General features: G+C 39.9%; 1 protein-coding gene across 2 annotated transcripts in view; it reads left to right on the top strand.

Moving 5' to 3' along the window:
* Nucleotides 1–26,299, top strand: part of PID1 (phosphotyrosine interaction domain containing 1) — an 88,310-nt gene that overhangs the window by 31,335 nt on the left and 30,676 nt on the right. The window lies entirely within an intron of this gene.

The raw sequence follows: 26,299 nt of genomic DNA, 5'->3' as shown, positions 1-26,299 counted from the left end.
TAAGTCTTGCTGATTTCATTGGGTCTGCTCTAAGCATGTTATGGGTCTTAGTCCAATCCATTAAGTTCCACAAATTTAAAAATAGAATGTCATTAAATCTCAGAAAATTTTACTGTGAAGCGAATTCACTCTGCGTGATCTCTGGACTGGTACGAACCATAATCATATCCTCTGTTAGGTTAGCTTTTTATTTTTCTTTATTTTAATTTGGGCAGATTCCTCACTGACAGATGAGGAAGCTGGAACCTAAAAATTGTTTACCCCTTGAATCAGAGGTAGGAAAGTAGATCTAGTCAGTGGGCTGGATTCTAACTTCCTCTACTCCCTTCAGGTCAACTTTTACAGTGTGTGGGATCACTTTCTGGTCAGACACACAACATTGCAATGATGTCAAGCAGGTGACACATGTCAGTGTTCTAATGAGATTTCTGAAACCACCGTTCATATAGCAATTTCCTTTGAAGGTGCGTGATCGGCCACAGGAACGCACCTTCAAAGCGGTTTGTTGTCTCTGCCAAACAGGCATTTGCCAGTTACAACAAACACCTTTGAAACCTCCATTTCCCACTGCAGTGCAGCTGATCCCATTGGGGCTCCCTGGGACAGACACTGAGTCCCACAGGATGTCAGGTGTATGGCAGGAGGGGCTGTTTGTGAGGAACAGCTTCACAAGCCAAATTAGGACCCATTCCAGGCCTAACTGGGTCTGTGGGCCAGAGGTTTCCCATCCAGGCCTTGAATGATTCTTATTTTAAGATGTTAGATTAAAAACCACACAGAATCAATTCTTAGAGGCTGAAACATTTTAAGAAATACACTGTTATGAATAATAAAAAAAAAGCTGGCAGAAACTTAGCATGTTTAAGGCTAGAGGTTGCAGTCCCTGAGTAGATGGGCTGCGGAAGAAATCTCTACCTCAATACCAGGAAAGTTGCTGCTAATCAAGTAGAAAGTGCTGGGCTATGTGGACACAGGTGAGAGTGAGGTTTCCATCAGTAGAATGGGGAAGGAAGCAATATGCAATGATTCCCCCTCTCTCTGCACCCCCTGTAAATCTGTTCTGGAGGGCCCTTGTACCTTTGGGAACAGATTCAGAGGTTTATATGGGAAATGGTCAAATAATGCTTCTCTCTTAGTTCTGCTGATGCAAGCCTTATTGGCAGCTGAGTGACATGTTTGGCTACAACCCTTAGCTGTATAAGCTAGTTTCTTGCCCCAATTTTTATCCTTTATCTTAACAAACATCATTTGGTTGGATCCTTACATTTGGGGTCTCACTCATGGAATGGAGGGGAATCTTTAGCTCAGTAGGTGAGACTGTTTGTAGCTCTGTGGTAGAGTACATGCTTTGCATGCAAATAACCCCACATTCAGTTCACAGTATCTCCAGACAGGGCTGTGAAAAAACTTCTGTCTGAAACCTTGGTGAACTGTTGCCAATGGTCTGGCTATGTACAAGGCATCTTATATCCTATGAGAGGCAATTTTTACCACTTGCCCCTGCAGCCTCTTCCTCCACAAACATCTGCTCTGGAGAATTGGGGATCCTCCAGAACAGAATGGGAGGTGGCACAAAAATTGCAGGGTGATGGGAAAGCTGTCTTTTCTTTGTGAAGGAGTGTATTGGATATAAGCCACTAACTTGAGTCACCGTTTTATTATTGTGTCTTTACTTTCTCTGTCAAAAATAATTTAAAAATCTCACGTATTAATGGGAAAAACAATTTATGTGTTTATACAGTCAGCTCTGTTTATAATATTTAACTCTCCGGAGACAATGTAGCTGTGGGAATAGGATCATGAATTTGTTGAGACTTGTACCGTCTTAGCAAAAAAGGGCTCTTACGCATTAGCATGTTTGCAGAGTCAAACATACTGTAAAATGTATTGTACCTTCTGCTATTGAACTTGAATTCCACATTAGCATTCTTCATAATCCACACCCACTTCAGCTGACCACACCCACTTCCTGGCATATGGCCCATAGGAAGTTGTCCAAGGCTGAAAGCAGCCCGCAGACCAAAAAAGTTAGCCACTTCTGCCCCTAGGAAGTTTTGGATTATTAACCTTTCCTTCTGGGTCCTTGAATTCTGCAGTTTGTGAACTGCTCATTTCTAAGGGGAGTTATATTTATTGTATGGTTGGGTCCTACTGAGCTTTGATGTTCATGAGGTTCTTAGGATTGAGCATTTCCAGAAGAAAATGTCCATGCACAATATTGTGATTGGGAAAATGGCCAAGGAGAGAACAGGTGTCTTGGTGTGCCTGTTTGGCTTTGACCAGCATCCTAATTATTTATTGATTTCCAAAGTGTCAGAATATATTGTGTGAAAATTGCTGGCACAGTTTGTTAATTTTCACTAGAAAACACTTTCCTTCTACTTCAGAGGCACACAATTATATTTAAATTTGACATTTGAATTTCTTGATATTAAAGGTAGCATGCTCCACTTATAATGTTCATGCTAGTTTCTAGCAGTTTCTTTACATTAGACAAGAACTAGCACATATTTACTATAAATAGCAGTGAATAAATTATGGTTTGACTCTGAGCTGCTACCTCAAAAGTGCAGCTTTCAGGTTAGACAGTGGTTTTGCATTGTGTCCCCTTGCACCAGATCTGGCAATTCACAAAGCTGTTGGCATTTTCCATTAGCACTTCTATACTGGTCTCTTTCCACAATACTCCAAACTGTTTGGAATGTTTCCAAATAGTTAATCCGCTTGGGAGACTTCTAGAATTACCAGCAACAGACATTGTCAGGATATGCTAGCCCTCTGAAAGCTCAGGTGATGTAGTGTAAATAGTGTTGACATTCTGTAGAGCAGGGAAAGTCAATGTGTTACCCTTCATATATTGTTGGACTCCAGCTCCCATTTTCCTTGATCATTCATCATGCTGGCTGGGCCTGATGGGATCTAGAATCTAGAAAACATATTGACGGCACTACATTTAATTTCCTCTGCTTCAGAGCAGGCTTCTTGAAGTTTGAATTTCCAGATGTTGTTGCGTTACTACTCCTACCATCCTCAGTCAGCTTAGCCAGTGGTTGAGGATTATGGGAGTTGTTGTCCAACAATATCTGGAAACCCAAGCTTAAATACACTACTATAGTGAATGTTTGTCTTGAAATCGCTGATCTGCCATTAAGAGTACATTGGGCAGGCTTATACAGGTTATAGTCTTTCAAGCTAACCTACTTCCACAGTGGTTGTGAGGGTGAAAACAGCCCCAAATATGCCGCCATAAGCTCCTCAGTGAAGGGTGCATTGCAAATAAGACAAATAAGTACTTTGCCATTTCCCCACAGTTTGAACAGACATCAAGATATCTTGCTTTCTCCCCCTCCCCTCTCTGAAGTCAGGAACTTGTAGGAATGATTCTTGTGAACTGTTATTTTCAAACCACTCATTACTCAAATGCAAAATGACAGAGGTTAGAAAGGTTGCCTGTAACTTGTGGGGTTGTGTCGCAAGTTTAATACTTTTCTTAAATTCTTCAACGTGAAACCAGTTCAGTACAGTCAGTGATCAGAGTCAGTTCTTATTTCAGTCAGATGTTTAGTCGTCCTTTTTGAAAAGCAAGTGTTGTTTGTCTTGTTTCTACCACACTGCCTGACATCTTCATTTAACTTGGACTGACCCTTCTGTCTTAAGCTTATGATGAATGGTGCTTGCATGGCTCAGGTGACAATCACTCTAGCATATAGTTTTGCAAAATGGCATTTGCAATTGTATGGTGGTGCGTCTTCTTAAATTGGAAGATTGCAAACTTCAAGTTTTTATTTCCTCTCAGCTCGACATGTCATATTGACTAATTTTGGGAAGCAGCTTATTTTACCATTATTACAATTGGAGTTTTGGATGTGGAATATTATTTCTGTAGCAGGAATTACAATGTTACCCTTGGAGGGGAAAAAAGATACCCAACCATTACTTTAATTGCTAGGTCACCAACAGCAGCAAAAAAGCATGAGTTAATAAAAAATTGGACATATTCTGTGCCTACAGAAGAAGTTAACTCTGAACCCGGAGTGTACCTTTAGCTGTACATATCTACATTGCTTAGGATTTACATTAAGTGTGTCATAGCTTTTAAGAAAATCAAACCCACATTATAAATAAAATGAATTAATCACTGCACATGGAACACTCCACTCTATACGGAGCTTGACTTCCTAGAATCAAGTACAGTCTTGTTGTGAACTATATCCACATTCACTTGGACCAGGCAGTTGCATTAATACATTACTGTGTTTGCGTGTTTACTCAACATCTCAGGTTCTTACCATCTCAAGACTTCTCCTTTAATTACACATCCTCACATGGTAAAACTGCCAATGCAATCATTTGACATTCATAGCTGACCTTGTCTGTTTCAGCCACAGTTGGTTAGCTGATGCATGCATTGCTAAAACCACTTCCTTTTGTGACTATTGTGCGGTAGCAACCCATACTCGCCAGTACAACTGCATTTCACAAAATATGGAAAGCAGTTAGGAAATTCTTTCAAGGTTCTTTGCCAAGTTGGTAAGTGGTATGGCGGTAAGCTGACCACAACCACTTCCCTTTTCAAAAAGGGTAAATGCAGATTCCTAAACAAACAAGGCCCAAATTCTCAAATGGAGTGGTTTAAAGGAAGATGATGCAGCAATTTTGCTAAACGTAAGCAGGTCTAAACTGGTTTAGTGCCTGGATGTGAGAATTATATCCATGCAACCTTGACTTCTTTCAAAGAAAGGCAATGTATGAATGCAATAAATGTTGGTAATGAATCCATAATTTCCTCTTGCCATCTCATTTCTCTTGATTAAATGTTGCTGAATTCATTTCACCAATTGACACAGTTCCTTATTCCCAAATTGCATTGCTTGGCTTCCTCTTTCAATGTTTGTGTGTGCTAAAAGAGAAATTTGCAGACACCTTGAAATCCCCAAACTGTTTTAAGGATAGGCTCATAACAGGGAGATACCCAACAGAATGTGCCTTTGGCCTAGCCGCACAATTTCAGCCTGCATAATAGACTTGTTCCAAACATTGCCTTAGCTTTGCCATGAATAATATTGCTTTAACAAAGATGTGAAGGGAGGTATGGATTTCAGAAGATGAGCTATTGCAAAATTCCAACAGTTTATAATACAGAAAAAGCTTTTATACAGTAGCATCTCCAAGCAGATTAAGAAGAACATGAATGGTATTAAGTGCTTACAAAGAAGGCAAGCGGAATGTGGATACTCACTGTTCACCAGTGATTCCTTCCTTAACCAAAAGACCTTTGCACAGATAGTTAATGCAAAGTCCTTGTAAGAAGAGGTACCTGACCACTTCAGATGTAGTCAACATGGTGCACTCCAGATATTTCTGGATTAATACTCCCATCATCCATGTCAGTTAGCCTCACTGGCTGGGACTGATGGGAATTGTAGTCCAATATATGAAGGGCACCAGGTCAGCTACCCTGGGACTACATCAGCAGTCCTCAACACAATGATATTTGGTCACCTGAAGAATAGCAAAAGGAATGAAAAAGGCAAGTGAAAGGTTAGAGGCTGAAACTTCCTGGATCCAGCTAAGTGGAAAACTTAGGTCAAAGAGTTTGGCTGTGGAACACCCAGTGATGTGTACCGTGATGGCATGAGTATAGGGGTGAATACTGTTATGTATCCCACCTACACGTCAAATGATGTGCACTGTAATCATATGCCAAGCTGGCATCAATGGTGTTGAGAGATGGGAAGACATTTTCAATCATGTCAGGGAGACAGGAGACCGGTATATCTGTGTCTACATAGCTTTTGTTGTTGTTTAGTCATTTAGTCATGTCCGACTCTTTGTGACCCCATAGACCAGAGCACGCCAGGCACTCCTGTCTTCCACTGCCTCCTGCAGTTTGGTCATGCTGGTAGCTTTGAGAACACTATCCAATCATCTCGTCCTCTGTCGTCCCCTTCTCCTTGTGTCCTCCATCTTTCCCAACATCAGGGTCTTTTCCAGGGAGTCTTCTCTTCTCATGATGTGGCCAAAGTATTGGAGTCTCAGCTTCAGGATCTGTCCTTCCAGTGAGCACTCAGGGCTGATTTCCTTAAGAATGGATAGGTTTGATCTTCTTGCAGTCCATGGGACTCTCAAGAGTCTCCTCCAGCACCTTAATTCAAAAGCATCAATTCTTTGGCGATCAGCCTTCTTTATGGTCCAGCTCTCACTTCCCTATATCACTACTGGGAAAACCATAGCTTTTACTATACGGACCTTTGTTGGCAAGGTGATGTCTCTGCTTTTTAAGATGCTGTATTTAGAAAAGCTAATAGTCTCCAAAAATTGAAATGAACAATACATATGTGATTGTCCTGAAATGAAAATGAATCATTGAATGCAGAGCAGCTGCCAAGTCAACAAGCATCCATGTCTCACTCAACAGAATAGCTAGTTTATCATCTCCAAATCTTGGAGAGAGCTGTGTCATATGCCGATTTACTTATTTCATGCTTAGGATGATCCGTGAAACCAAAAGAAGCTTGTTATGTGAATGGATGCAAAAATAGATACCTGCAATAAGAATGAAAAGAGGAGAACATTATTGGATTAGGACATCACGATAAGATAATTAGTCTTCAGGGAAGAAATCTCAGCTTTTCAGTACTGAACTACAATGTTGGAAAAGTTTAACTGAGCCAGCTGAATTCATAGTAAGGAGACCACAGTGTGCGTATCAGGCTGCATATACACCATACATCAATATGTACCATTATAGATGCATCTTTACAGCAGGTTAGCCCTTTAGTCTGCAGTTGCGGATAATTCAGTGCTGTTGTTCTCCTTGTGCAACAGACTGTCATTCTAACAGCTACAGAGGAAAACCAAATCTATAACTTTTGAACTAAATATATATTGGTAAAATGTTTTTGATCACTGTAAATGCAAATGGCTAGATGATTTGAATACAAGAGCATTTTACTTCATGGGAGCAGCAGTTTAAGTTAGGAAGAAAGGAACTTCCAAAGTTCCTTTGCAAATGTGAAATAGTGAGTCGCCCAAGGGTATTAAGTAATTTAGTAGCCAGGTGACATTGTTGTGGCTGATATTCAGGTATATTGATGTTCCTGGTATGTTGTCAGCATCATAGTAAAGGGAATTTAGAGCCAGTTTATCCTTACAGTGTCCTCCATAATCCAGAGAGATTCTGTTTCTCTTGTAATCCAACATTACTGTTTCAACAACTGGGTGCTACCTGCTGTAGAGTTCTGGGATATTTGTGTGAAGGGATTTGGTAACCCAGATCTTAAACGTGTTGCAATATCATCACTACAAGAAGAAAAATATATGCTAAGAACTGAGTTTGGCATTGTACATTTAGGTCCAACACTGCACACAACATTGCTACTTGCTCCACTTTCATTTGCAGGGTCTCATTTGCATGTGGGTATCTGAACCCAATCTCATGCTCTGAGAGCCAGGGCCAGCCCATGACATTTAGCTGCCTGAAGTAGAGGACAAGATGGTCCATATAGAGAAGATGAATGGACTGGTTGCTGAAATTTATTTCAGTATAGCCAACAGAATAGTGTTCTTCACTGCACCTGAGGGCAGCAAGCTATTTTATTGGAGTGCATGACACATACAGTTGTGCCCTCCAGCATAAGGGCATGGCCAGGAGGAACAGCCAGAGGACTGCTGCCACCATCCAGAATTGGCTGCTTTTGGTGGTTGCATCACTTTACATAATGATAGGTCAGACCCCGATTGACAGACCCCCATATTTGAGTTCTGCATCATTAACCTTACTGAGTGTGGTGTGTTACATCCTGCAAAATTTGATTATACCAAGTGGTATGTGATGCAAGGATATTAGACACCATAGATTAAGGGTAGCCAACATGGTGTCCTCCAGGTGTTACTAGATTCAATCCAGCATAGCTGGATTGATCAAAGATGATAGGAACTGTGGTTCAACAATTATGTTGATCACTTCCGCTGATTGTCTATTCTATACTTAGAAGGAATGTATTTGAGCATTAAAACGTATCTGTACAGACCAACTTCTTCATGACAGAGGTCTTTAATGTCTTGTATTTTAATATGATTTTCAGTGTAAACCCAGGTCAGTTTAATAAAACTGAACCACGTTGAGAGGGCTGAAATTGTAATATACAAATACTCAAATAAATTACTATCATATTGTGTTTTTTAATATTCTGTTTAAAATGCTGGGATTAAAACAGCAACTTGTGCATACATACACATATAGACACACACAACTTTTCTAATCTGAACAGTTGAAATCACTTTTATGCCAGCTACTTGGTAAATGAAAACAAAGTTTCCCTTGTTTACATGGACTGTTAGGGATTCACAGCTTTAAAGACTTTTGTGCAACTATTCACACAACGCAGGATATAAAATTTCTCAGTTTTTCCATCTCTTTGTGTGCAGCACATACTGGGCAGTTCTATTACTAGAGATAATCAGTTCTATAGATACAATAAACAGGGTTCACTGGATACCTCATGACACTATGATAAAGCAAAATTGAAATTTATTGTGGTGGTTACTGTGAGCAGATTCTGCTGTCATTGCCAATCGGCTTGCTATGAAACGTCCTTGAAAAATGTCCTCACCTTTATGTGACCACTTTGGCTTCAGGATGGATCCACTAGAAACGTCTCTGGTGTAATTTGTATGAGTGATATCTAGGCTGGGTTGCTATGGTTACTTGTCTATCCAACAGCCAGTTGGCTCTTTGTGATAATTAGTACAGACACTGCATCTTTGACTTGAATTGGCTACAGTAGATGGAAGAGCTCTTTATTTCTAACTCTTGAATCACATCTAACATATTAAGAACCCCTTGTGAAATAAAATAAAATAAAATAAAAGTGTATATGTATTATTCTTTCTGATACAACTGAATGAAATGCTTCCCCCCCCAAATGGTGTTATATATTATATAAGGTGCATTGATACTCTTGATTTTACAGATGAGAATGGGAATGATTTTGGACCAAGGCAAGTCTGAGAATGACTAATCAGCAGCTGATTACAGTTGCTAGTACCTCGTACTAGAATTGAAACTCCTGAAATGGGAGCAGCTGAAATTAGTTCCATAGGGTGGAATTCAACATCACACTATTACAAATGTTCCATCTGCACAAGCATATCAGCTTGCTAGACAGAATGATCACCCTTCCTCCCCCCATTCAGCAGGTTCTCCTAATCCCCACCCAAACCAGTTGGGGGCGGGGCGGGGGGAGACATGAGGGGAGAAAAGGGAGGGAAATCCCTGCTGTAGATAAGCATTGCAGGTTTATATGCATCTTTGAATTCCAACGTTTATTTTTTTAAAAAGTTTCCATTAAGGATGGGGGCAAACATTCAGTGCAGGGCCACTCAGTTATGGGATCAACCCTGTTTGAACTGCAGTACACAGACTCAAGGTGGGTATAGTGTCTTAATTCTGTTCACATCCAACCTTCCGTATACCACAGTCTATTGCTTTCCCTAGGAAAAAACAGCCTTATCTGTTGGGCGACTGGTAGAGGGCTCCAGCAGAGAGAAGAGAGGCCCAGCGAGCTTATTCTGTGGCAGGAAATTATTCATAAGAGCAGCGGTGATCATGGAACATCATTTCCTCTGGAGAGGCCTGATGGGCCTTCACTGGGAACCTCCACCTAAAGTTGTTTTTATTTCTTCTTTGGAGAAGGGGAGGGGGGCTGTGCAGTCATTACACCTATAGTATTAAGATAGACTACTTGGAGAGTTTGGGGGATTTTCAATAAGTTGATTTGGGGGGCAAACATCTCACTACTCAGCAGAGTTCTTACCCTGTTGTTTAGCCCTGGGACTCTTATATCAACTAACATTAATTAAAAGGGGTAATAAAGTTAACCCTCCAATAATTCCTTATTTTTATAACTCTTAATATTGTGAAAGGAAGTATGTAGCTGGCTAGTTCAAATCAATATGTGAAATTCAGCATATTATACCACCCCACTGCCTGCTTAGCTTTTCCAAATTACACTGTTCCTTGCAGATTTCTTCCTTATATGCAACTCATAATGACCAAGAAAGTTCCAGAGTCTTGAATGGCAACCCTGAACCCCTTAGGTTCCTAGCCCTCAATGCCAGGGTCTTTTCCTCTAGTCTCAGTCTCTTTTAATTGCCCATGGATTAAGTTCCTATAGCTCATGGACCCAAGCATCAGGCCAGATGTTGGGCAAACCATGACTGGTGGATGGGGCAATCTCAAAAGGGCTCACTCTTAGTGCTGATGAACTGATTGGTGTTAACAGCAGGTCTTCAAAGGGTTCAATCTAAGCACCGACAGAATGAGTCTCATTGAGTGTACTAGGGAGTTAGTTCAGCTGATCTCAGTGGGGCTTGCTGGCAGCACCAATCAGCTGTAGGGTCCTGGCAGCAAGTCTTGCACTTTAAGCTCCTGAATGTTTCTTTGTAACTACGTCTTTACCCACCAATCACCTGATATCACATATGTCATCAGGGATGGTGCAGGTGGGCATGGATTGGGGAAAATGGTCTTGTGAGCCAAGCGGGCCTGTGGGTGGGAGACTGCTGTTTACTGTCAACTCTGTTCTCACCCATTAAGCTACTTTGCTTCTGGGCTCCCTGGCTTTTTAGGTTCCATGTCTTCTGGTGTGTCCACCAAGTCAGCTTTCAAGTTCTTACCTTACATGAGGTGGTAATCCCCAGCAGACTGACAGCCCTTCTTTTTCTCATTTCTCAGCATACCAGCATAATTGTAGAGTGAAGGTGAATGTGTTCACATGCTTTTCACATAACTGGAGCTACCTCTTGATGGGATGGGACCGTGCTATTTTTGATGAGTTACAGCAGTTTTGACAGTTTGGGCCGAGGACGTAGGGCCTGAGAACTGAATCTAACTTGCTAAGCCTTTCCCTCCTAGAAAAGCTTCCCTTTGCTTTTCTGGAATGACATGTCCACAAGTGAGCTGCTGCACAAGAGCAGGGTGAGGCTGTGCTTGGTGGGAATAGCCTTGGTGAGTTTCCAATTTCCCATGGTCCTGCATTGCCTGTTTTTGAGTAAGTGTGCAGTGATGAGCATATCATATTTGCCCCGTGATTGTGAGATAATTCAAGTGGCATTAATGAAATTCTAATTCTTGAAAAATGAGAAAGGTGAATCATCTGTTAAATCACATAAATGTCATATGAATTGATGTAGCTCTCTTGCCTTCAGCAGCACTTGCGCCTGTTTATGGGAGCAGTAAATATGTGGACAAAGAGTTGTGTATGAATACAGTCGCCTTGCAACACGCACACATTTAACTTGCATGATTGCTGCTTTATGTGCTTGGCAGCTGACCAGCTGATATCACAGAAGTTAAACACATGCAAGGCGCAGAGCTTAAAAGCTCTTTCCTGGTGTGGAAAACACTTTTAAGCTCTCAATCTTGCTTACCAGGCTCTAACTCTGGGAGGATCCCATGAGATCTTGTGAGAGCCTTCCAGAGCCCAGTAAGCAAGACAAAAAGCTTAAAAGCTCTCCACCATGCGTGTTGGGGCGGAGGCCAAGGCCTGCTTGGCACACTGGCTTTGGAAAGGTAGGGATGGTCACATGGGGGCAATTCCAAAGTTAAAACAATTTTGGCTTTTTACACTATCCTCTGGAACATAACCCTTGCATAAGTTGCAATCCCACTGTACTGGATTTACACAGCAGGGTTTATTGGTTCTCTTCCTGTAACAGCTGTGTTCCTTCAAAGTTTTTCTTACCCACAAGATTCCAAAACTATGGGAAACCTCAAAAGAGAAAGGTTTGGGATTTTGTTGACCTAAGGACTAGTACACACCCCAGGGTTTTTAGTGGCCATAGGTTCAGTTAATAGTATTGTAAGTGTTTGGGGAAAGACATAGCTCATTACTTCAGTAATGAAGTGTTTTGGGTTTTTTGTTTTTTTAAAGGGCCCAGGTTCAGTCTCTTGCATTAGCAACTTCAAGGATTAGGGTGCAGGTAATATGGAAGACATCACTGTACTGCAGACCAAGGAGAACTGCCATTCATAGTACAGAATACTGTACAGTGCTAGATAGATGTATAGTCTGACCTTGTGACCTGTGTTTCTGTGTTTCCTGTTTGAGATATATTCCTTCATCGATTGTGGAACAGCTAGTAGGCTAAACTAACTGGGGTAATAAATGTGATAACAAGCTTGCTTAATTATCTAGTTCTCATTTATTCACCCGCAGAGTTTTTTAAATTTATGGTAATGGGTATCCCTAAATGTTGCACTGTTCTTGAGATTAATGGAGCATGCCATCTCAGTAGCATTTGATAATTACTATAGTTCTTAGGTTTGGGGTATGATCAGTAAGCATGCTGTCACGGCCAGGAAAGCATTCCTTCGCCAGGGTCTGTATTTGGAACTGAAAAGGCATAGACTGGCTCTTGTTTGGATGTTAAAGAATTCAATAATGTATAAACTCAGTGTTAGTGACACATCTGTTGTCAGATGTCTATGTTGTTGAAACATTTTCATTGAATAACTGTATACCTGCCTTCTCAGATAAGAAGCCATCCAGTTTTTATTTAAATCTAGATTTTGCCCAACGTATTGAAGTGATGAATAATGAGTTTCAGTTTTTTTTAAGAAGAACACAAGGATCAAACAAAAGAGAAAGGCATTTTCAGATGTGATTAGCTAGCGACAGAGTACCATTTTTATTCTGTGAATATGTTATGGTGTAGTAAACTATATTTCTTGCTTGAGATCACAGAGGAAAATACCCAGCTATTTGCTTGTGTCTGTCTGCTAACATCTTAGATGATGTCATGTCTATTGTTTCTAATGTCTTCTAAAATATCTGTAAAATACTTTGCAGGTACTTACTGTATTCAGTGATTAATGGTCAACATAGAAATACCACTTGGCAAGTAGAACAGGGACCCTAAGGGTCATCTAGTTCATCTCCTTGTATATAAGCCTTGTGGATGTATTGTGGGATTTTCAACAGTGATAATTGCTGGTGAGATTAATGCAGTTTTTCTCAGGATATGCCTAGTGCTAGCATTGTATATCCTGGATCTCTTCTTGTATAAGAAACCACTTGCATAAGAAACCATTGTAACAGTCTGCTCATGGTTGAGCCAACATAGCAGTTATGTTCTAGGTTAAGGTATAATATATCATATAATTATGTAACACATACAATGCTATTGGTATTTTATATATTGCTGACTTTGATATCAGTGGAACTTCATCACCATAAAATTAGTTCAGCATTCAGACCGCAAAGCATAAATCTTATGGAATTTCATTTAATTAAGCACTTGCTCTCAATTACTTGGAAGTGCTAGAATGCAGCTGATGAGAGCAAATCTTTTGCTTACCATATATCACTAAAAATATTAAATAAACCATGCTGTAAGTTTTATAGCATAATGCAGCTTGACAGAGAATCGAAGACCACAGAACCTGCCCTTTCTCTCTCTCTCTCTCTTCATCCCCAAGCTGTGCTTCTAGGACTGTTTGGAGTCCTAAATAGAAAAGATGACTTCAATTCTGTCCCAGGCAGACATCAGTGTATACATAATTTAACACAGTTTGGCACAATTCACAGTCATCACCTAGGAAATGCCCAGAAGTGAGTCAATGCAGCAAAATCAGTTCCTGACAACTTCTAGATAGCTACCCTTTGAAGGCTTCATTTCCTGTGCATTGTTTTGCCATTGCTTGTATATTCTGTGACTGGTGTGCATCAAGGGATGTATATGTCTGCCTGAAAATACAATACTACCAGTATTGTCATTGTTTCCTATGTTTGCTGGTGGGATTGGTACAAAATCAGAACTAGGAACTTCTCAAAACTCTTGCCTTGAGGGAAACTCCACGTTCTCTCTCTCTCTGGGAATCATAGTATTTTGACAATATTATCAGTTTCCTTTCTTCCTTTGCTGAGCAGAAATAGAGTGAAACTGTGTGCCATTTTCTTATGTCAGTTTGTCATTTTATATGAAGCGTTGAATTTTTAGAGAGTTGTTAAACCCAGACTTAACATTAATAAAAATGAATAGAGAATTATGCTGTGACACTTTGTGCCAACTTCCACAAACCGTAAAGCTTTCAACACATTAATGCTAGCATTTTTAGATAACGATGATTAGAGGAAAATGTGTATTCTGAAATAAAGTATAACAGTAAACTGCTATAATACCTTTCACGACAACAGGAAATACATCTTGCATGATCATAATATTCTGATATCTTATTTTTTTGTATTATTTCCTTTTTGAAATCCATGTTTTTTAATTATACCACTTCTTTTAATATTCTGGAGGTTTTTTGTGCAGGGGGTTCAGAGTTATCTTAGTAGGAATTGGCTTGGCTTGGGGTAGCCAACATAGTGCCCTCAATATATTGTTGGACTACAACTTCCATCATCCCTGACCATTTGCCATGATTGCTGAGGCTGATGGGAATTGTGGTCAACATCTAGAGGGCACAACGTCTAGAGGGCTTGGCTACTTTGATGTCACAGAGGGGCCAATCTTAGAATTTGAATGTTAGTGTCTTTGAGCAAATTTTGGCAACGTAATAATCCTTTTCGTTTCCAGTGCATACTGGAGACTTACTAGAAATGGACAATGCATTTGTTTCTAGGTATATGAAGAAAACAGGTATTTGCTTGTTTATTTCCTACGCTTCACAAGGTTCCACTGTGGGTCACAACATTAAAACACAATATTAAAAACAGTTTAAAACAATGCTGGCTTGTTATGCCTGGCTGTAGATTGATGTTTAGAGACACGAGTTCAAATATCAACTTCAGCCCTTGTTTCAAAATTCTAAAGAGGCAAGCAATAGAACATGGAAACAAGTCCTTAATTCTGTGCATTAACATGCTGTTTCAACAAAAATGAAACTGAACCATGGGCAAGGGAGGAATTCTGTTGCTACAAAGCAGGGGAGTAGTAGGAGTCAGCTAATAAGGAGAAGATGCTTGCCACTGGCTCAGGGGATTGCTGTAAAACATTAGGAAGTACCATCAATGCTGAGGATTTGCTCTAGGTCCCTCCATCTGTACGTGACAGCAGACTTCCTTCAGAATATGCTTAGGCTAGTCAAACTAGTTCTCTGTCTCTCCTTTTTTCATCCTACTTAAATGGGGAACAAGTGCTGTCTGACAGTGGCTTGGGATTGCAATCTGCTTTGTAATTTGGTGGCATGGGCTGAAGTTTTGCAGTTCCTCTTTCCATTCTTGCTGAAGCAAGTTTGTCAGATTTCACTCAGAGCTCAGCCCATTGTGATAGCATGAAGACCATGAATGAGAAATAGGAAATATAAAACCACAACACCACTTGTTGTTCCATGCATTTGCCGCTTGATTTGGTGTAACAGCCGACTTCCCCATTGTATAGAATTTTGATTAAATCAGCAGCTTTTTTGGGGGGTGGGGAGCTGATTACAATGATTCTACTCCCAATCACCCCATGCAGCATAAGAACAGTGTTGTTTGTCTTCTCTAACACTGCTCAAATACCTGATAAATAACCCTACAAACACCATAAATTAGACTACTGGAACATTTTGAGAGTTTCTGACAGTATTTTCCTGTTGTTGTTGTTGTTGTTTAGTCGTTTCGTCGTGTCCTACTCTTTGTGACCCCATGGACGAAGAGTATTTTCCTAGGGACCAGCAATTTTATATTATCTATAGGGTGAGAAATGGAATAGCTTGGGGGAGGGGGTTAAACTGAACATTTCCCCCCTGCCAGCATTGTCAGAACTTAGGAATGGTTTCAGAAAAACTGTTTTCCAGAATATTTTCCAAAAATGCAGACTTGGGCAGGGAGACTGTCCTGAGGGGATCAGAATAACTTTGTTATATCTGTGTTTTTATGTAAAAAGAGAACCTATAATTTACTGCGGGAAAAAGAACTCTGGCCAGTTTTGCTATAAGGTAGATGTGAAACCTTTGTTTAGTTTCAGTACTCCCAGCCTTTTCTTCTTGAAATATTTTGGAAAACATTTTTAAGAAATATGTACTTGAGGCACCCTTAACGACTATCTATAGCAGCTGGACGGCAGCTGTCTGTTCCTCTCTGCAAGTTCGGTCTACCTATTGGAACACATATTTCCTATTGCTCTACATATACATTAAAGAGGATAGTTTTCAAAGTTCTGTTTTTTCATTCCCTTCAAAATTCTGTGCTTTTGGGTAGAAATAACTAAAGCAAGTTTGTATCCTCCCTGTTGCCATTTGCAAGCAAAGCCTGCAGTTTTGTACAGTATTTCAAAATAGACTGGGAATTTGAGTCTTCTCTGCATGCCTCTCATGATGTCATGTGTTGGCAGTGAAAAGTTATCCATGTGGCCACTACATACCACACACATGACCGCTACGTACCACACTCATGCCAGTTTGGTATTTCTGAAAGGTTACAAATCAATGAGAATAATTTTATGCAAGTGCTCTATAAAATAAACATAACATAGTAAGAGCATTCTGTGTTCTGCTCTTGCTCTTTAAATTGCTTGAAAACAATCAGCCGTCAGTCAAGCCAGGAGGGCAAGACGGGCAACCTTCAATATATTGAATTGTGTGATGTACAACAAGCTGGGCTTGAACCTATGAGGCTCAAAGCATTTTGTGATATACTTAAAAGGTGAAAAAACAGGAAAGAATCTTTTCAGCTCTGCAGTGAGATTACTACAAAGTATTCAAGCATAATGTTCATTCTCAGTGAGATGATGGACTGCTGCAGGCATAATGTCATTCCTTAACAGTGATTAAGAGGCTGGGACTGGGAAATGGGATCATTTCAAATCCTGGGCTAAGAAGAAACTCCGATTGCCCTTAACATCAGTTAACTGTGATACCAATGTAGTGCTTAACTGAAATTTGCAGATGGAGGGCTGAATTAATATGAACATGCAATTATGTAGCTCAGTTGTCATCTTTTAAATATTTTCTTTTTTTAAAAAAAATTTCAATCATTGTTAAGAGACTGACTGACTGTTATGTCTACAGAAGCCATGTTAGAGTTAAGCAGTTTTGTCAGGATGGGAAGAAAGAGTCAATGGTATATCATTATGGAAATATATCTAGGAAAGATTCAGGTGCTTCCCTTCACCCATCCCCCGCATGAGTGGGAGAAGAGTTCTGAATGTTTTCGTTTCTGTTTCAGACTAACTACAGCTTAGCATTATGTCTGAACCTTAGCAAACTGTGGTTTGTGTTAAGTAAGGTTAGTTGGAACAAACCAGCTTCATGCTATAGACAACTTGATTTGTTTCAACCAACAAGCCATCTAACCATAGTTTAAAAAAACCACTGTTTAAGTTTGGGTGCAACACTAAACTGCGGTGAACTGAAATTGGAAATGAAAGATTTTGGTCTTCTCCCAGCTACACTGGCTGGGGCTTATTGGAGTAGTAGTCCAAAACATCTGGAAGAAACCAGATTGGCAGAGACTGGGTTATAGTTACATCAAAATGCAAAGCGCAGAAGTTTAGTTTTCTTTTCTATGTTCAAATAATTAAAACATGTGTAAGAATATGACAGGTCATATGGCTGCATATTCTCTGAGGTTGTAGAATATATCAGCATAACAGCCTGCAAGCGTTTCAATTGCCCGGATAATGCCTGGATAATGATTGATGTGAAGCAGGAATATTTGAAAGAATGCAGTTGAAAAAGAAACCCCATATGTTGTCCAGTTTTCTTCAAGCTTTTTTCCCTGCACAGTCTGATATATTTTTCTTCCAACTTGTAGCCTTCCCAAACTTTTACTGACTTAGATGCCTGCTATTTTGAAAATGTTTTGGTATGAAATGTTGTCTTGCAAGATGCTGATCTGAGCATCTGTTAAGCAGATGGAAATGAGAATGTTTCCCGCTCCTAATGACAAACACAAGCAAAGGGAACTATTCCAAATGTTGAGCAACTCACTGGAGCCTTACGTTCCTTAGTATCCTAAGCAGGGCAGGATTTGAACCTCTGCAGCTAAAGGGCTTTAGGATAAGCATTTGCTTGCAGTTGTGGAACTAGTTTTTAACTGTGCATTCTAAACATATTTGCTTATACTGAAGCTGGGTCAAGTCACTGCTGTTCAGATCTCTGCTAAACCTAAAGGTCAAAAGTACTTGCAGTCAATGTATGCCTTTTAGCAATACTTCGTAATTCTTTTGTTCTTATTTTTCAAAGGAACATGTTGATGTTTATGAACATTGACCTGGACCTGATGTTTGGAGGTATATATCTAGTATTTATGGTTACAGCTCTATGAAATAGGCAGCAGAAATTGAAAGAATTCATAAAGGTTCTGGAAGAGTACCCATGTTACCCCCCCAAAAAAAAACCCCATTTGATACATTAAAATACTTAATTATTTTATTGCAGTACAAGTGTTCATGTACAAATACATTTTTACATCAGGTGTTTCCCTTCATTTCTGCCTCTTAGGCTACACTGAGGAAAAATCTATGCCTGCATGGTTCAGTCTAATGCTAAAGAATTTGCTTGTCTACTGAGGGCTACATGTTCTTGACTGGCCTTAAATCTTTCAACTTTTACCATGACAACTTCTAAAATGAAACACTACAACCTCTCTATATTACTTCTTTGGGGCTTAATTTTAAGATAGGGATTATTTGGAATTAGTTTAAATCTTACGACTAATCTCCAGAATCTGAAAAGTGAAATATGTTGTGATTGCATTACAAGTTCCTGGTAGGATAGTACATAAAAACACAAAAGTCCATCTGGTCCAACTTCCTGTTTTTGCCACAGTGGTGAAAGAGATGCTTATGGAACGCTCACAAGCAGGAAACAAGGACACTCTCACTGTTGTTCTCTAGATCTAGATTGGGCTGGTTTCTTTTGTAAATTGATTTTTTAATTAAATTTGCTGTTCATACACACGGAAAGACAGCTGAAGGATTTCTCAGTGTGTGCATATATGATGCAAAACATCAAGTGTGATATCTTTCATAAGTGAATGAAGTCTACACTTGCGTTTTAGTGCTAGAATAATATGGATTTCAAATATTTAGAGAGTGCCAGCCAACTACATATCTTTACCTGAGGTGTCTAATGGGTTCCAAAAATGGAGTGGGAAAGAATACAATAACAAAAAAACAAAACAAAACACCAACTTTCTTGTGTTTCTTTTTATTATGCTCGGTGAGAATATGCACAAAATGAACATGCTTTTTGTGTTGTCCTTCTCAGGAGTGACACGGCACGTTTCACTGCTTGAGGTGAAACGAAATGCCTCCATGCCCTGCTACTTCCCCTGTTCCCACCACCAACATACCTGCCCCTGCAGCTTCCACTGCCACTGTCTGCTCAAACACCGCCACATTCTCTGCTGCATCTGCTGCTTCTGGTGAAGCACCACCACCATTAGTGCCAACAAGATTGCGCTGATTTGCGCTGATCTCACCCAAAATGGTCATGATCTTACCCAAAATCAGTACTGCTGGCAGTGGCACTTCTCTGCCACTGGCGAAGGTAGCAGCGTAGGCAGGGCACTTGTAGGGGTTCTGCCTGAGGCAGCAGCCTCACCCTGCCTGATGGCTGGGCCAGCTCTGGTCCTCCTTTTTTTAAAAAAAAACAAATTGTTATTGATTTCTCCATGTATACATCTTCTAACAATATATCTCTAACAATTTTTCATATTTCCACCCTCCTCCCCTGGACTTCCCTCATACTCCGTTTTGTTTTATTTCCATATTGTTCACCCTGCGTATTGTTTCCCCAAAATTTCCCCAATACATATAGTCTTATTTTTTTGTTGTATACTGTTGTGATTGTTTACTCAAACCCTGCCAATGAGTCCATTTCTTTATGTTGCCTCTTCATATATGTTGTAAATGGTTCCCATTCTCTTTTAAAGTCTTTGTTGTCCTTTTCATGTAATTTTTCTGTTAATTTTGCCAGTTCTGCGTATTCCATAAGTTTCCCTTGCCATTGTTCTTTCGTTGGTATTTCTTCTGTCTTCCAAGTTTGTGCTAATATGATTCTTGCCACTGTTGTTGCATACAGCTCTGGTCCCTCTACACCTCTTCCCAAGACCTTGCACACCGATGTGCAAGTTGGACTACAGATCTCTCTGATCTTAAGAATAGAGAACTACATGTGAAGGCAGCAAGGCTGACTATTAGGGTGCAAGTATGAATGTTAGGTGACTTGCAGGAAGTCACCGTTAGTGCCGATTTCAGACAAGATTGTGCTTCCTCTCTCATAGCACTAGCAGTCGTGGGACTCCATTGAAAATGAATGCTGGAAGTTTCAGGATGCATAAAAGCAGTGATGGAACTACGTGCTCCGGCACTGGGGGTGGAGAGCAGGTGGAGGCGTGGCGTGTGTCCTGGGGGCATGGCACGCCACCCGCAGGGGTGTGGCACATGTCCTGGGGGCGTGGGGTGCGTCCTGGGGACGTGATGCGCCGCCTGCAGGGGGTGGGGAACTGTGATGGCACCCTACTGGGATCGTGGTGCCAGGGGCGGTGTGCCCTCCCCGCCCCCCTCTTCCTCCACCAGTGCATGAAAGAAATGTTCCTTCATACCGCTCATAGTCAAACTATGTAAATGACTGCCACAGTATACAGTGATGACCACCAAAGGAGGGGAGAGTCAAATAGGCAAATGGGAACAATTTGTGGATATTGTCGTTTCAGGTTATTCCAGTGCTAATTGAGAAACAGAATATGAGGTCAGAATATAGGTGATGGGGGGATTTGAAAATGGTCTACATTGAAGTGCTTAGCTGGGAGCCAGTAACCCTTTTAATATTACTTCAGGCCATTTTTCTGACACTACTTGATAAGCAGAAGTTCAAAGAAAATTGTTGTTAAATAAAAATATGCTATAGATTAAGAGGACCAGTTGATGACGTGTGTGCTGAACTATTTGTCTGTTTTTGTACGATAGCCATAATTTTAGGAAACAATTAAATACAATCAGGTAAAAGAATTGCATTTAGACTAATAAAGAAAATTGACTATTCGTACTGCAGTAATAAAGAAAAATAGCACAAGGTATACACATGCCAATATCAATGTTCATTCAACTGCATTCACAAATGTTGGAGATCCTTATTGGCAAAAGCTGCTTTTATTCTGGAGAGGATGCTGTAACTCTTTGTCTCAGCCTGTTTTTATCCCTAATCCCCAGTCTCTCTGTGTGTGTCTCTTCCCCTGTCATTATTCTTCTGAGTCCAGACAGGGAACCTGTTTTTAATTTTAATCTGTCATGTCTGTCTCATAAAACATTCACTGTATCATATGACTGTTGTGCAATGTTCAAGTGAATATCTCATCATAGGAAAAGCTTGTAGAGCTGCCTTGAAATAATATACACCAAACCTTAAAACTAAAAGGGCAATAATTTTCTTCAGGTTAGGGTTCCAAATTAATTAGGAAAACTACCAGACAGCCTGGTTTGGGAGATATCAGACCTGACTCATTGCTGAATCTCCAGTTTTTGTTATTTTAATTTTGCACTGTATGCACAGTACTGAGCACAAGTGGGTGCTACATTAAGATGGAAATGACTGGGGTGGCACTGTACAGATTTCATGCTGCCAGTGGCCTCTGGATTGGGCCTCCTCATTGTAAGTGGCAGTGAAAAGGAGCCTGGTTGAAATGCCTGGCTTGCTCATGAATGTTGTGAATTAGTAAAGAACTTTGAACCTGGCTCGGTAACACATTGGTAGAGCCAATTCAACAGTCCTGATGATTTGCTAATTTCACAAATAGCATCTCATCTTAATTTGGCCCTTAGCTGCAGTATTTTGTAAGAGAATTTGAATTGGATGCTGGCTGTTCTCCTGAGAATTGAGCACAGTGAATTTGGTGGGCATATTTAAAATCTCTGTGTGGCCAATATGACAGTGAGTTGAAACACGAAGAGGTATACTGTATAGCACATAAAACATGTGTGCATCTTTGATCGATTGTTTTCTTTAAAGTTGCTAAAGCACTGTGAAACGTTTTAGGCTGGAGAGTTAAAAGATAGAACATTGAAAAGAGAGCCAAGCCAAATATAAATATCACGTTAACTCTGATTATTCACACACTGATGCTTTTCTTAAAATAAAAGCATCTTGTTTCAAGGCTGTCACATGGGCTTGATCGAACTGAAAGAATGTCAGGGTTTGCTGATCATGTCTATGATGTATTTATATCCCAAAGAGTTCCAGAGCATCAGGTAGCATAAATTGTCATATAATGGACGGGAATATTCCCTATCATTATGCATTGTGCTCCAGTACAGGCAGCACACTGCAAAGTTGTCTCCTCTCCTCTAACCTACCCCCCTAATAACCAGAATGCAATGAAGTGCAAAGGCAGCGAGAAGGTAAAATGAGTTGGGTAGGGGGAAGAGAAGGGGGGGGAACACTGTTAGAAATGTATGACATTCTAGCAGCACAGCAGGAACACTGGCCAAGAAAAGCAATATTTTGAACCTCCCATGCATGTGGTTTATGTGTAAAAAACCAGAGAAGGAAAAGAAAATAGATTTTAAAAACCTCAGTGTTTACGTGAATGATCAAAAGATGGCAAAAGGTTTTGCAAGTAACAAGGTGATTAATGATGGGAAGCAATGAATGGAGACTTCTAGTATAATTATTGTACTAGCTTTTCATGACCGGCACACTGCCTAACAGAGGGCAGTGGGGAACTTTGTCACTGAAAACATAGTTGAAAATGTTAACACTAACCAACAGCTAGCTACTCAGTAGTTTGCATTAGTAGTGTCCCATAGATCATTTTTCACACATGTTTCTTTTCTTGTTATGATTTCCCCCCCAAAGAACAAAACAGTAGAATGTTATTATCCAAGACCTGCTGAACTCTTACACTGCTGGAACTCTGCTCTGTGGGTATTAAAATCTTTATTACACAGCTTCTCAGCATGCTCCATATTTTTATGACAGAGTCTGGCATTATTCAGTTAATCTTTCTTTTAGTTCTTTTATCCAAAATACTGAGGGTTGTTTTTTATAGTTTAGATAAGCTTTTGCACAGTGCTGCATTTGTGTTTGTTCCTGTTTTGATGCTTTCTAGTCTAAAATATGATAAAAAGAAAATACTTTCCTGTTATTAGGGGGTTGTTGTTTTGTGTGTGTGTGTGTTTGTGGGAGACAGGCATTAATATTCATACTGTTACACACATGGAATATGGAATTAGAACCTGCCCACTTGAGAAGGCTCAGAGGTTCATCTTGCAACATCTTCGGAGAAAGTGAGCTTACAGTGAGTTATGGGAAGTCACCCTTTGGAGCACTGTCTTAGCACTTTGCACATTGTGTAGACGCAAACATGTGTTTGCCACTGAGTATACACTTAACTGGAGGCTGCAACCAATTGGCTGTCTGATCAGTATACCTGTATGATGCATGTTTGATTTCATGTATATTTAAAACATCTTAGATGTGTAAAGCGGCCTTTTCCTGATATTTGTAATTCTTGCACAGGGCTCTCTTTCCTTTCCTTTCCTTTCCTTGATTGAGGATGAAAGTCAAAGTGAATTAATGTAGAGTTAAGATCAGTTGAAATCAACAGCTCCCGAGTAGGTGTGGGTATGATAGAGTAAAAAAGGAAATGAATCTTTAAAGATTTCTTATGCTAAGGTGTGTATCTTTCCCAGTAACAGCTCTCTGAATAATGTTGCAATATGACCAAGATTAGCTCTGAATTCTCTACTTTTGTTATTGTCAATAAAATAGATATTACCTATTCTTGTTGGCATCCATCCATCTCAAGGGACAATGCAAGAGTATGCCATCGGGAATAAATTCAAACTGTTGAAGCGTAACAGTATCTGCTGTAGCTGTAGAGACCAAAATGGGAGAGACATGTTTTATTGCAGCTGGGGCAGATGAAGGCGTCGGGTTTCACTGATACAGATGTACCTATTCTAGGTCTTTTTCAGATTCATGTCGGCCCCTGGCCCTGAACACTGTTAAAAGAAATTGTGGTTTCTAAATGTTATTGTACTAGCACTGGGTTGCTGCTTTGTTTTGAAAACGTGATCCAATTCCAAGCTGTGTTAAATGTGATTTTGTGCAGCCTTTGAGTATTATGGTGATGAGTAAAAATTAAAACATGCCTATTGCAAATCAGTGTGCTACATGCTGATCACAATACCAAAGAGACACACAACCACTTTGGACTTTATTGTCTGGTTGATTCAGACAGGAGAAAGGTGAAGTGAAAGAACAAAATCTGAATTAGCAGAAAGTGCAAACATTTGTGATTACCCAGTAAAGAGATGAGAAGTCCATTTTGAGATTGGAGCTAGATAAGAGGAAGCAGTTCCAAATATAAGGGAAGAAATTGAGGGAAAGCATGGATTTGGAACCAAGAGAGATTAGTTACCCATGTATGATTATGGGTAATCTAATATGGATAATCACGCTTTATGGGTGTTTCATTACAGCCTAGTTGTTTGGGTAAGTTGTAGAAATCCTGCAGAGAGTTCCCATGCGTGGTTACTGTTATTTCTTCCAGAACAGAATTTCTCCCCCACTGTATTTTCTTTTACTGCTTTGGGGCCTGTTTTGAAGACATGTTTGTGGTTCATTCAAGTAGAGCAGAGGTGGGAGTTCTGTAGCTTTATGGAGTGTTTCATATATTCTTTCTTTGTCCATATGATACTTATGTATTTATTTATTCATAACCATTCAGCCAAATGGGTTTTTGATGGAGAGCAACACATCTTGCATTTCAAAATAGAAGCTGTCCTGACGGGGACTTAAAATGCACTTGCAGTCAAGGTTCTGAAACTGTTTCCATTTCAATGAAATGCATGCTTGTTTCTTTCACAAAGTGAAAGTGTGCAGCTATTCTAGTTAGCCTGAAGGGAGGGTGGGGTGTCTCTGATTCACATGGTATAAGTCCGGATGCTCTCGTTTATTTTCACAAAGTGTCCTGTCTTAAAGTAAAATATTGTACATATATAATGTTGATTTATAAGAATACTACAACCTATGTTATTCATGTTCAAAATAAGTGGCATGTTTTGAAAACAAAGGTAAAATATGAAAACCTACTCCCAAGTAATTCCATGCCAATTTAACCACAACAACGGCTAGCCCAAATAAAATGGTCTTGCATTGGTTCTGGGTAATTAAATCAAGCTGAACAACCCTTGGAATGCTATTAATTATTCTGAAAATAAGAAGGATGACTGCTTTGGGAAACTGTGCTATTCACAAGGGTGATTCTAGTGTAATATCAAACCATGATTTGGAAATTGAAAAAAAAAACAGGAGGCTATGGGGCTCCTGAGAGACCAACCCCCTGTTCCCTTATGTGTGTTGATTCCCTGAATCTGATTGTAGTATGAGGCAAACAGTAGTTGTGTTTACTCTGCAAACCAGCATCAGAAACCAAGGTTTAGAATGTTTGCCTCCAACTTGGTGGCGAGTCCCTCTGTAGAGTAGTCCCGTCAATATACAGGTTAATGTTTGAAATTTCTCCAGTGCATCAACTCCTTTAGAGGTGGCCCACCCCTTTCCTAACCAATAGGAATAAGGGATGTTGATGACCCACGATCTCCATTCCATGGGATGATGGATGCCTTGACAAATAGGATCAAACACTAGCCTGTACATTGAAGGGAATACATCTATGGAGTCACTATGTATAGGGGCACAACCCCCAAACATTTTGAATTAACACCTACCCTGTAGATTGGGTGTGTGTGTGTCATAAAACCTGCTCCATCAGATCAAGAACAATGCGATGGTGATGTGTGTAGGGCACAAATTATCATTGAAACAAACTCCCCCCAATAATATAAAACTGACATAAAATTCAAATTTTATATCAAGCTATATAAAATTTATATTAAAAGGCAGGACTTCTGGGGGAAAGGATAAGGGCTACCCGTAACTTTATTGATGACATAAACTAGGTATTCTTTTTGTACATCACCCTGGAGGAAGACTGATGTAGAAGTATGAATAAATAAAATTTTTACTCTATAAGAAGTACAGTAGGAAGTGGTGTATGTCCTCCCCACCTCCAAGGTATTCTAATTCAGACAGTTTTCTTTTTAATATGAAATCTTTGTCAATATAGAAATCATGTTCCATGTGAAGGATGTTTACTAGATTATAAAGTAATCTGAAAATCACAAGGATACATTGTTAGAAGTATTTAAAACACTTCCCAGAGATCTGCATGAGTCTAACATGTGCCAACCACGTGCCTATGCAAAGCCTGCAAGCAGAATCCTAATGCAAGAGCCCTCTCCCCTTCAGCTGGTATTCAGAAGCTGGCTATAGTTAAAACCAATTATATTAAAAAATCTA

Source organism: Podarcis raffonei, chromosome 5 (genome assembly GCF_027172205.1).
Source record: "Podarcis raffonei isolate rPodRaf1 chromosome 5, rPodRaf1.pri, whole genome shotgun sequence".
Taxonomy (NCBI): domain Eukaryota; kingdom Metazoa; phylum Chordata; class Lepidosauria; order Squamata; family Lacertidae; genus Podarcis; species Podarcis raffonei.
Note: the sequence above shows the minus strand (reverse complement) of the source record. Positions and strands in the feature narration are given on the sequence as shown.